Source organism: Zea mays, chromosome 10, assembly GCF_902167145.1.
Source record: "Zea mays cultivar B73 chromosome 10, Zm-B73-REFERENCE-NAM-5.0, whole genome shotgun sequence".
In the NCBI taxonomy this organism is placed as follows: Eukaryota; Viridiplantae; Streptophyta; class Magnoliopsida; order Poales; family Poaceae; genus Zea; species Zea mays.
In genome coordinates this window covers 19,131,224-19,143,417 of record NC_050105.1, presented here as the reverse complement: position 1 = coordinate 19,143,417, position 12,194 = coordinate 19,131,224, and the positions used below count along the sequence as shown (strand labels likewise).

Here is a 12,194-nt window from a genome sequence, read left to right as displayed (position 1 = left end):
CCGTGCTGGCAAACTTGCACATAGGTCCCTGTTTTTTTGAGTAATCCGAAGGAGTCTAAAGTACTATTTGAAACAGTCACTGACATTTACCAATAAACCCCTGCACTTCCTTCCTTTTACAACTCGAAGTCCCTGTCATCGAGCGGCGGTGCGCAGAGCTCCGACGAGCTCGCGTACCGGCCGATTTGCGCAAGGACCGGCGCCCTTCTTTGGCCTAAACCTAATTCGGGATCTAATGAACGTTTCCCCTCACTTAATTCCACGAATAGTTACCCGGTTTTCTCTGGCTACGGCGACCGTGGATGTTGCGGGTGGATGAACGCGTTCCCGGTGACTAGTGGGCTCCTAGTTCAATTGGGCGGGTCGACGAGCATCACAGGCACATGAGCACACTTAAACGAGGGAGCAGGCGATATGAACTGACCTGAGTCGCGCTGACCACGATGAGGCTAAACCAAGCGAGTTCTTAATCGTTTTGGGGAGAATCCGGAATTAGAGCTCTCTGGTGGGGGGTTTGGGGTGCAGGTGGGTGCAGTAGCTGCTTGAATACATGGCGGAGCCGAGGGGGTGCTCAATTTATAGTTCCCATCGTCGGTGGTGTCCAATTTCACGAGGTTGTGCTGGCAGCCGGAGGGAAACAGGGATACTGGTGCATGGGATGGGTGGCTTTCACCGTGGCGCTTCCTACGGCGATCACCGGATCCCGTAACACAACTAATTGCTATGTGGTACAGAGCCTGGACACGCGGTGCACGACAGTGATCAACCAACGACGGCGAGCTCTTATCTGATCGACCGATGAGCAAGGGGGTACGGCGGGCTTAGCTGCAACCGAGCTCGAGTCGATCCTATGCCAAGATTTTTACTTGCCCGTGCCTATCTGCTGACCACGGTGCACGAATCGCGACGAGCAATCAACCATCACGGTGACGAATCGCCGGCGACGAGGAGGGGGGGGGGGGGTGAACCGCGATCTATTTCAGTTTGGGGTGTACTGTACCATGGAATGCTTCTTCAGTGCGCTTGACACCCAGGTTTTAGGGTCAATTTTCTCTAAATTTTCTATAGCAACTCACCTAAAACTCTGCAGCAAAGTTGTAGACCAATGATTCAGCTATAATCTTGCCATAACAATTATAGCCAAATTCCCACTCGATCATTCTTGATTTCCTGTCCAAAGATGACTTGGTACCACTGATAGTCTGAATTTCAGACATTAAATAGCCTGACAGCCCAACTTTGGGTTTAATTATCTCCCAATTCTTCATAACAACAATGCTTAACCTCTTAAACAAAGTTGTTCACCTTTAATAGATCTACATAGTTGATGTGGTGACCTAGGGCAAAATCCCTATAATTTGAAAGCTACGAAGCTCCAAAGTTGGGCCCATATCACTGAATTTCAGACTTAGGTGAATAGGGTTTAAGTGGTGCTTTTTTCAAATAGACCCAAAACTTAGGGTTTAACTTGCAAATCCACATATTTGTGATCCATATGACTTAGGACACTTTATTATCATGGTTTTTGCACTTTAGTCCAAAAGTGGACTAATTTTGCACTTAACCCCCTAGGGTTTGGATTTAGGGTTTTCCAGGGTCCTTTTTAGGGTTTTTGGTATTTCAAGGGTGTGAATGTAATGTAAGTCCCTTCTTAGTAACATTTTATGACTATTTTTCTTAAGCTTTAGGGTTTTCTCCATTTGGGTGTTGTTTTACCCCTCAGAACCATATTTAAGGTTAAGTACCCTACACTAGGGTTTTATTTGCAAAATACCATAACAATACAACTTGTTTGAAAATTTTGCCTAGTGAATGCATTTTAGGTGTATCACACATATGAAATGCTAATGCAAATGATGGTATGCTCAAGTTTTAGTAACAGTAACACCAGGGGTGTTACATCCTTCCCCCCATAAAAGAATCTTGTCCCGAGATTAAAAGTCCTAGGGTAAGTATTGGAAAAGGATACACGACATGTCTTTATTTCCTTATTCTTGGTACAAGGCAGGGGTGGTTTGGGGATTTACTCCTTTATTACAGCAACTATACACACTTTGCAAATTACATGAGGCCAAAAAGCCTGGGAAATTCTTGTCTAAAAAGTCCTGAGTTTCCCATGTAGCCTCACCTTCGGAATGTTGGTTCCACTGTATCTTGTAAAACTTGAGAGTTTTTCTTCAGGTAACCCTGTCCTTTTGATCCAAGACTCAAATAGGGTGCTCAGAATATGTCAAGTCTGGCTCTAGGTCAACATCTGTTACTTCAATGGTTCGATCGGGAACCCGAAGACACTTCTTCAATTGTGACACATGGAACACAGTATGTACTGCAGACAAGGTTTCGGGTAACTGAAGTCGATACGCCACTGGCCCATATCTTTCAAGAATGAGAAAAGGACCAATATATCATGGTGCAAGCTTCCCTTTAACCCTGAAACGTGTTACTCCCTTTATTGGTGAAATTTTCAGGTAGACATAATCTCCAACCAAAAAGTGTAAGGGCATCTGTCGTTTGTCTGCGTAACTTTTTTTGACGAGCTTGAGCTTTCTACGAATTATTCGTTGAACTTTTTCTTCGGTTTCCTTTACCATATCTGGCCTGAAGAAACTTCTTTCCCCAGGTTCAGACTAGCTTAACGGAGTGCGACATCGTTGTCCATATAAAGCTTCGAAGGGTGCCATCTTAATGCTTTCTTGATAGCTATTATTATATGAGAACTCCGCTAATGGTGAACAATCATTCCATTTCTGGGGAAAGTGCAAAGCACAAGCCCGTAACACATCTTCAAGTATTTGATTTATCCTCTTAGTTTGCCCACTTGTTTGTGGATGATAGGCCGAACTATGGAGCAACTTAGTACCCAAGGATTTGTGAAGTGCTTCCCAAAACTTGGCTACAAATTGAGGTCCACGATCCGACACTATAGTCTTCGGAATACCGTGCAAACTGAGAATACGGGCAATGTATAATTCTGCATACGTGGCCATTGTATATTCTACCCAGACCGGAAGGAAGTGGGCGATCTTTGTAAGTCGATCAACGATAACCCAGATAGAATCATACCCTTTAGCAGTCCTGGGCAATCTCACAATAAAGTCCATACTAATATCCTCCCATTTCCATGTTGGAATAGGTAATGATTGCAATGGCCCAGTAGCTTTCATGTGTAAGGCCTTGACACGTCTACAAGTGTCACATCTTGCCACATAGCGTGTGATTTCCATCTTTATCTTTGCCCATCAATAGAGACGATGTCAGCCAGAAGAACACATAAGGTTCCATGTGTGCAATTTGCTTCTTCTGATGGCACTGTACTATCTGAGTCTGTTGGGCGAGCGGCCATTACACAATTTTACCCAAACAGAATCATATGCACCATCTTGGGTAAAACACTGAGGAAGAGGTTTACCAACAAGTGGTTACAGTAAGTTCATAGCACACGAGACGAGTGTGAATGTCGAATAACATCACAGTCAACTCGTGTTAGCCAGGGAATCCAAGTCCACGAAAGGTGATATAGATTCAAGAAAATCACCAGCGGAGGGATCTACAGATGCGGAGTTGGCAACCAGTCCATTTTATCCCGCACTAGTCATGGATCGGTATGATCACACACGCAGGAAAAGCACGCGTGAGGCGGTCGAAGCGCGACTAGAGCGATAATTAGGTGGTTACTGGTCGACTTAATTTGATTTTGGTAAGTACTTTCTTTAGGGTGGGTTGAACCAAAGTGAATTTAGACAACTCGATAAAACGATCTCTAAACTCAGCCTTCGTTCATTAGGCAGTTACAAGTTAGTCAAAACCAACTTGTTGAACTACATTTGTTATTAAGCAAATCCTCTCAGTACCATTGGTAAGCCAAGGGTTGAGAGTTCACTCTTTGTTAATAAGAGATTATGTATGTGGGTAAAAATCTATTTGGTCAAGTTATTCATCCATTTCCTCATGCGAGATAAATTATCCACTTGGTTTGGGAATACATGGGTCAAATAAGAGAGTGAATGTACAAACTCCTGCATTAACAGCAGGGGAAGGAGATCTCTATTTTGAGAGCTAATCAGTTGTTTTCCAACACTAAAAAGCTCCAAGGCTTCACCTTTACACAAAGGATGTAAAGAGAACTTGTATGAGTAGTCACTACCAAGATCAAAAGAAATAAGACCACACATGAAAGTGGTATGCCCTTTTGATCCAACGGAAATGACAGATGTTGCTTGATCTCTTCACAAACAACATAGGAATTGTTTCAAGGAAAAGTCAATGGAAGATAACATATCAGTGTAATTCCATAATGGATCATGACTAGAGACCTCGATACCGGCATGCGCCAAGCAGCAAAATCCTATGTGCACATTCATAGGAGGCTCTTAGTTTCGCCACGGTACCATAAGTCCTTAACCATGACACCATTACAAAACTAGCACCAATAATGAATCTCACGTGGTAAGAACAATTTGCACAAAGATAACATATCGATATAGTCTAATAATTGATTATGACTACTAACGGTGACACCAGCGGGTGCCAAGTAGCGCAACCATGTGTGTGCATCCACAGGAGGCCCTCGGTTTCATCGCGGTGCCATCGGTTTTAGTCGTAACACCAATGCCAGACGTAACCAATAAGAAATCTCGCGTAACATTAATGGGTTAGGCAAGGGTGACAATATACAAAGAGATACTCCACCAGTAAAGATGGTTACAAGTAGAGAGTCAAATAGATCATGGCCCGATGAAATGAACAAGGCATGGCCATAACCTAAACTTGATGAAAGAAGTACGATGGGAGACTGTTAATTCAGCCCCAAGCATATTTCTATGCCCATCATAGAGATCACAAGGTCAAGGATTAGTATCTGATTAGATACGTAGGGAAAACAAGCACAAGGTTAAGTTGGTATGCCTTAGATAAGTATGGGGAATTCAAAGGCATCAAATAAAGAAGATGATCAGGCATAACTTTCTTCATGTCTTGGAGCAAGTTGATGGCGGGGTACGCCAATGAGTCCAGTAGGTTTGTGCGCGATCTTTCTGGTACGCGGCGGCATTTTTCTAAGGGGGAAATATTATTAGTATAGTTTTTAGCATGATGCATGTGCAATTACAGAATCAACCTAGTTGATTCACACCTTCTATACGTTGCACTCTTACTATCTGGTCTTTAAGTTAAACTCTTCAGAAATACTTAGGTAAGAAGGGAAGAGATTTTCTAGATAAGTCTTTAGAAAATTCTTTTGAAGATGCCTCATAATATCTGCAGAGAAGGGCTTCACTCCGATACAAGCTGTGACGGAACCTCCCAAATAATTAGGCCCACCTACAGTTGTCCTTGTCCAACGAACCTCAGACAACCCTGTAGATGCCCCTGAATCACTTGACAAGTTTGGTATCTGCTTTTCTTACCTTTCCTAAGAGTGTTTCACCCGTCACGCAGACATTACAAGCATCAGAGTTACGAGAATGCGGGAGCAATTACATTAACTTACCTTTAAAAGTAAGATATAGTTGAATATTTACAGACCAGAATATAACCTATGAGTGCAGAGTAATATTATTACACACCAAGGGAGGCAAAAATCCCTCCCGATAAGTTTTAAACAAAAGTTCTATAGAGGATCCATTCCTCGCGCAGCTTTACTCCTGGTTTTCTTCTTTCGGTACCACCTTAGAACAGAAGCAACAAAAGTTGGTTGCTTCCTCACCTAAAAACAACATGGGACAAAGCCCTGAGTACGAAGTGTACTTTCGCAAGACTTACCCGACAAAGTAAAAGACTCTCAAGGATATGCTGGATTAGGGAATCAAGGATAGGCTTTAGCAAAAATCAACTTAGATACTTTTGCAGAAATAGTTTACTAAATTGAGTCCTTACTTTCAATATTTTAACGCCATATCTCTACTACTTATTAAGTATGTAAAGGTAGTCTGCCTCTCTCTGTTCTGCCGTTCTGCCATCTAGCTATCTCGATCGTCCGATATTGCCGTGGAGCTCCTCTCCCGTCCGATGCGCGCTCCCCCAGTCCTCCACCGACGCCCCACACGCGATGGAGCAGAGGAAGGTGGGAGGAGGTTCCCTCCAGTCCTCCACCGACGCCCCACACGCGATGGAGCAGAGGAAGGTGGGAGGAGGTTCCCTCCAGTCCTCCACCGACGCCCCCCACGACTCGCGAGTCCATCGCCACCGACGCCCGATCCATGGAAGGAACCTCCTCCCACCTTCCTCTGCTCCACCCTCCCTCTCCTCGCCTCCATCGTCGGTACCGGACTCCTTCCCTTCCTCCTCTCCTTCACATCCCTCGCCAATATGCCTGCCGCTACCTCCGCCGCGTCGTCGTCCCCGCGCCCGTTGTCAACCCCCGTCGCACGCCCCCTCCCCTCGTCGTCATCCACAACCCCGCTCCCCCTCCCGTGATGGGATCTGGGAGCAGCAAGACCACCACTGCAGACGGCCTCGACCACCCACATGCTCTCCTCCGGACCGACGTCGAAATCGGGGTGACGACATCGTCCCACAGTGTCTCCCCAAAGTTGGGAGGCGACGACGACGATTCCAAGTGTGTGAGGTGCGTCGACGAGCAAAAGGGGCTAGGTTGTCCCAGTAGTCTAGGGTTCGCGTCACGGAATCAGAGCGCTTCCTAGATCTGGTCGTCGCCGGCATCTAGGCAATGGTGGCGAAGAACGTCGTCGGTCGAGGTCCTGGAGCGGTGTTGCGAATGGACTCGAAGTCCGTCGACTTGGAGAGAGGCTCCACCAGGCGCCAGACGGTTTGTTCAGGTCAGCCCCAGAGCACAATCACAAATAATTTTTTCCTGGTTTAACTGTACACAGTGGCGGAGCATGACCAAAAAATGAGGTATGGCAGTGGTATCTAAAACCGACTACAACATAGAGCAAACAATAAGACAAGAATTTATTAAGTAGCATCACCACTTATCTCTAATCCAAAGAAATGTTGTCTGATGCATGTATTTTATTTAGAGTCTTTTATCGAGCATGTAGCATGTGTTCAGTTCCAAACCAACACAAGACCTCAAACACTAGCACAGGATGAAAACACAAGGCTCACACTAACCAGCAGGAGAGCGACATACGAGCTTGGGTGAGTAGGTGTGGTGCCACAAGCCACACGCGGCGGTCGGCGACAGTTGTGCACCGTGCAAAGAGCGCCTTAGCATGACAACACATGTGCGAGGTCGCGTGGTTGTGCTTGTGCCAGAGCCAAGGGGAGCGGGGCCGTTATTGACCTGCAGCGCGTGCCAGGCAAAACCGTGGAGGCGGAGCGCCCAGTGCGGAGCTGGTGGCAGGCTGACGGTGAGTGTTTAGCTGGATTTGATGGCAGCAGGCACGGAATCGTGAAGGAGTGCAGGACATTTGGGAGCGTGGTATGCGATGTTTTCCTGCTCTGCTGGACCGGGCCGAGGTATGGCGCATGCCATACTACGCCATACCGGGCTCTCCGCCTCTGACTGTACACAATCACCACAGTTTCCCTTTACAACAAATTCTCAGTATTCAATAGTTGTCGTTTGTATTTCTTTCATCCTAACTTTGTCTTTGGGTCCATATGCGTTGTTGATGCTGTATTTACCTTTGCAAGCTCAAAAGCATACAGTGGTTTTTGTTGTCTTGTTCATTGCTCTGCTTATCTACATTTTCCTGCATTTCTTGTGGGAAATCCTCATTTGCAGAGGTCCTGAAGTGTAAGTACAGCAAAGCGGAGGCAAATATAGTGATTCTGAAAAGATTGGGCGCCATGGTTTTGCATGGTGTTGATGCGAAACGAATGAGGTTTCACACTGACTTGAAGAACAGACGGTTTGATCATATTGTCTTTAATTTTCCTCGTGGTGGATTCAGAGGAAAAGAGAATGACTTGCGTATGATCGAGTATGTTCACTATCTCACCATGCTATTTTGGCAGTTAATGCTAATTAAATTCTGTATTTAAATTGTTGTTCATGGTCTTCATATGGATCAGTTCACATTTGTCTTACTGAGCTCTTGTGATTGAACATTTGCATACAAAGGGTTATCTCTTCTGTACTGATAACCTATGCAGAAATGGCGTTGGTAGAATCTCAGTGAAAATTTGAACATTTCTCCTTTTTTCATTCTAAACAGTATACATTACTGCTAAACTTGTTTCTCAAAATGAACTATATCTCTTTGTAAGTACATTAAGAATAAGTAGCATCTATGTTACCTCATTAATTAGTTAAGAGCTTTTACATGTTTCAATGTTCCATTGGCTAGAGTATGTTTTTTTAGGTCCTATGACGGTTCGGTCAAAAAATTCAATACTACAGCCTTGATGGAAGGACTAAGATCACTATTTTGTTGCCTTTGTGGATATAACTTTATTTCAAGCACTTGTATTTTGGTCTAAGCTTTTTTCTGGACATATATGAAATAAAGATGGTTCAACTTTGCATGTCAGTGATCGTAAAATAGTAGCTGATGTTTCTTAGTGTAGCTAAACAATACGGACCCAATCCGAATCTACAGCACTGTTTATTTACGGCCTGTGTTTTCGTAGTTAAATTATTATTAACCAAATGCTGCGACTTTCAGCTTGCACAAGGAGTTGGTGTGGGGTTTTTTTCCGCAATGCACGCCACATTGTTCGGCAACTTGGTGAAGTCCATGTTATCCACAAGTCTGGGGAACCATACGACAGCTGGGATCTTGAGCACCTGGCCTCTGAGTCTTCTTTTGCTATGGTTGACAAAGTTCCTTTTCAAAGGGAAGACTATCCAGGTTATAATCAAAAGAGAGGAGATGGTAAGAGATGCAACAAACCTTTTGATCTTGGTGCATGTTGCACATTCAAGTTCCAAATCAGAAACTTGAAGAAGCTGAAGCAAATGAATAGGAGGTCTCGTTTAATCCCAAACCTTGGAGGCAGCAACTTTCATCCAGGCCATTCGGTAACTGACAGGGGGGTATTTCATCCGGTTGCACCTGTTGAAGCAAGGTCTTGGCACCATTTTTCTCCGCTAGCTCACACAGGAAGCATGCTGATGTCTCCACAGCCTTACACAGTTAATCAATGTCAACGATCCGGGAGATGCGGTTCATATCCCAAGCCGGTGGTGAGCTCTGATGGCATTGCGGCTGGACCTTATTTGCATAAATAGGAGAGTTGCCACCCGGTGGTGAGCATGCCAGGCCCATGTCTGAATGATTTGCCCGCTCAAGGTGGCATTCCTCCACCTCTACCAATGAGCAGAATCCCATCTCCTGATCTCCTTGCACCTCGGGAGCAGCCTTGGTATCAGCAGAGAACTATTCTTGATCACCTAGGAGTCGATGACTACTTCTTTGCCCGGGAACACCAAATGAGTCTGCAGAGGGAGTATGAAATGAAGAGGCAAGTCATTCCATTGGAACATCGCCACACGGACAGGGAGTCTGTTGAGAAGCTAGAGTGGCTGCACAGGATGATCACATTGTATGGTAGGAAGTGAAGGATCTTTGGGAGGTGCCAGTATGAAGGAGCTGGGCCTACCAGTTCCAGGCTTCTATAGGACTACAGGTAAAGGTCATTTTGTATGGCATGCACTGACCACGGGCAATGCGATGAGTTGCTAACTTGCTATTTTGTTGTTAATACTGTCTGTACGTTGTACTCCTAGGCAGTTAAGCATGGCTGCTTTTGAAGTGGAGCTGTTCGAAGAGAGTTCCTGATTAGTTGCTCATTCTGCAATAGAGTATGGCTTACATTTTCGTGGGGTGCAACATTGGTCACACAAAGATCATGCATGGTAGAGAAATGAAGGTGCGTTATATGCTTAGCCAATTAGCTTATATACTCCATACATTACAAATTATGGTTTACTTTAGTTTTGCCCTAAGTTACACTTTCCTAATTTTGATCAAATTTACAGATAAATAATTAGCTAATAGCTAACTATTTACAATATTAAATTAGGCGATGTTTGGATTCACTAGCGATAATAGTTAGCTAGCTAAGTAGCTAATAGCTAACAACTACTAACTATTAGCTAGCTAATTATTAGTAAGGTTTGCTTCGATCCATCTACTAATATAGGTACTTGAATAGTTGGTTACATGTTTATATTTACTACTTGCACTCATCACCAAGTAATTAACATCTTCACTTGCTAATAGTTAGTAGATTGTTTGGATGACCACTCAGCTAATTCAGCTGTTAACTATTAGTGCCAATGGATCCAAACATATCCTTAGGGCTTAATTATATAATCTAGATTATAATATGTCGAGATTATAATTTGTATATAGTTGTTTGGATGAACAGATTATATGAATGAAGATTATTGATTTTTCAGACATAAAGGCAAAGACAACAATACCCTACATGCATATGATTTGGGAAAAGAAAAAATGACATACATTGTAATTTTATAAACGTAACCATGGATAGTGGATCTTTTACTAAAAATAATCTCAAATAAGCTATTCTTGAAGAGATTATGAGATTACCATAGTCTGTACTTTAGATTATATAATCTGGACCTATAATCTAGGTGTTTGTTTATCTGCTAAATTATTTACGCTGGATTATATAATCTGGACAGATTATAATCTGAAACAAACATGCCTTTGATCTCATTAAACTCTGCAAAATATATTTTCATAGCGTATACATATTTTTATAGAGTATTTACTTGAATTTGTAGATGTGGCTAGAAATGTCCAAACGAGCCGCTTGGTATTATACATTGTAGCACGGGCACGGTTAGTTCCGAACTGTACGACGGACTCATCTTTGTGAACGAGTCAGACATGGGATAGACTCGATAGGTTCATAGTTTTCTCTACTAACTGAAAAACGAATTTTGGCCCGATTTTAAATGGATTTGGATTCAAAATATAAAAATACAAAAGTCAAATTTTGGTCAACAAAATGAAATTTGGATCATTCCAAACAAAATTGTGGACCCTGGTTCCATGGTGATGAATTGATGGTATTGCATTTTTTGAGTAATATGTAGACCATGGAGCTGGAAATTTAATCTCATATCTCTTCTAATTTTCTATTGCTGTGACTTAAATATGTTGTCTATTTTTTTGACTATGCAGATGGCAAGGACACAGAAGAACAAAGCCACTGCTCACCATCTTGGTCTTCTGAAGGTAACTTGAAATATACTCTAATCTTTATCTTAGAACTCTTACCTATGGTAATTTCTGTCATTCACTTTAATGAGTTTAAGATTCCCACTCCATATGAGGCCATTAGAACATATGCATATCATTTCAATGTAACGCTTTGATTTGATGTTTCATTATGAATTTATTAATGCCATATGTTAACAGTTCTATATGATTTTTAAGATATTGATGGTCAAAGTTAAAAGATGTTTGAGGGAAAACCTAAATCTATACTACTTATTAAGAAGGTAAGAGTAGTCTGCCTCTCCTCGTTCTGCCACTCCCGCGTTCTGCCTTCTCTGACCGACAGGTGGGCCACCTATGTCGGCGCGCGTCTCTTCTACGTCTCCTTCACGCGACGCAGACACGCAACAACTGCTCCCTCTTCGTCTCCGCACCCTCCGTCCATTCCTTCCACACCCCCATGGTAACGTACCAAACCCCACTCCATTCCTCACCCGCTGCTCCTCCCCTTGCGCGGCATCGTCGCCACCGAGGCCGTCGGCGGCTTAGCCAAAGACCGTTGCGGCCCCGACTCCACCGTAGCCCACCACCCGACAACCGCCGCGACCTACACGGACCAAACCCGTCGTCGCGACCTCCTCCCTTCCTCCGTCTCTGCGCTCGGATCTGCGCTCGGCCTCCTCCCTTCCTCCGTCTCTGCACTCGGCGCCCTCACCGCCTCTCCCTCCGCCTCTACTCCACCTCCCCAGCCGCCCACAACCACAGCGGCGGCGGACGCGGCCCCTGGCCTTGGCATCGACGGGCGCGGCCCCTAGGCCACAGTGTGTGTTTCTTGGTGTGAGAAGACCAAGATGTAGATGGAGCATAGGAAAATATGGTGGTTGGCGCTCAAGGGAGAGCAGAGGAACATTGACTAGGTCTGTGTCATTTTTTGTTCCCGTGAATCTGCTATTTGCTTGCAGTTCGTGCACCATGGTCAAGGCCAATTTATGGTGGTGCGCGTTCTTCTGATGATGTTTTGTTTTGTACGATGTGTTGATCAGTTCTTTGTTCTTGTGATCTGATTAGTGTCCCATGCCCCAGCAAACAACA

The 12,194-nt window shown here is 44.1% G+C and overlaps 1 pseudogene; it reads left to right on the top strand.

The window, feature by feature from the left end:
• The first annotated feature begins 6,413 nt into the window (after positions 1-6,413).
• Positions 6,414-11,220, top strand: LOC103635110 (uncharacterized; annotated as a pseudogene).
• Positions 11,221-12,194: the final 974 nt, after the last annotated feature.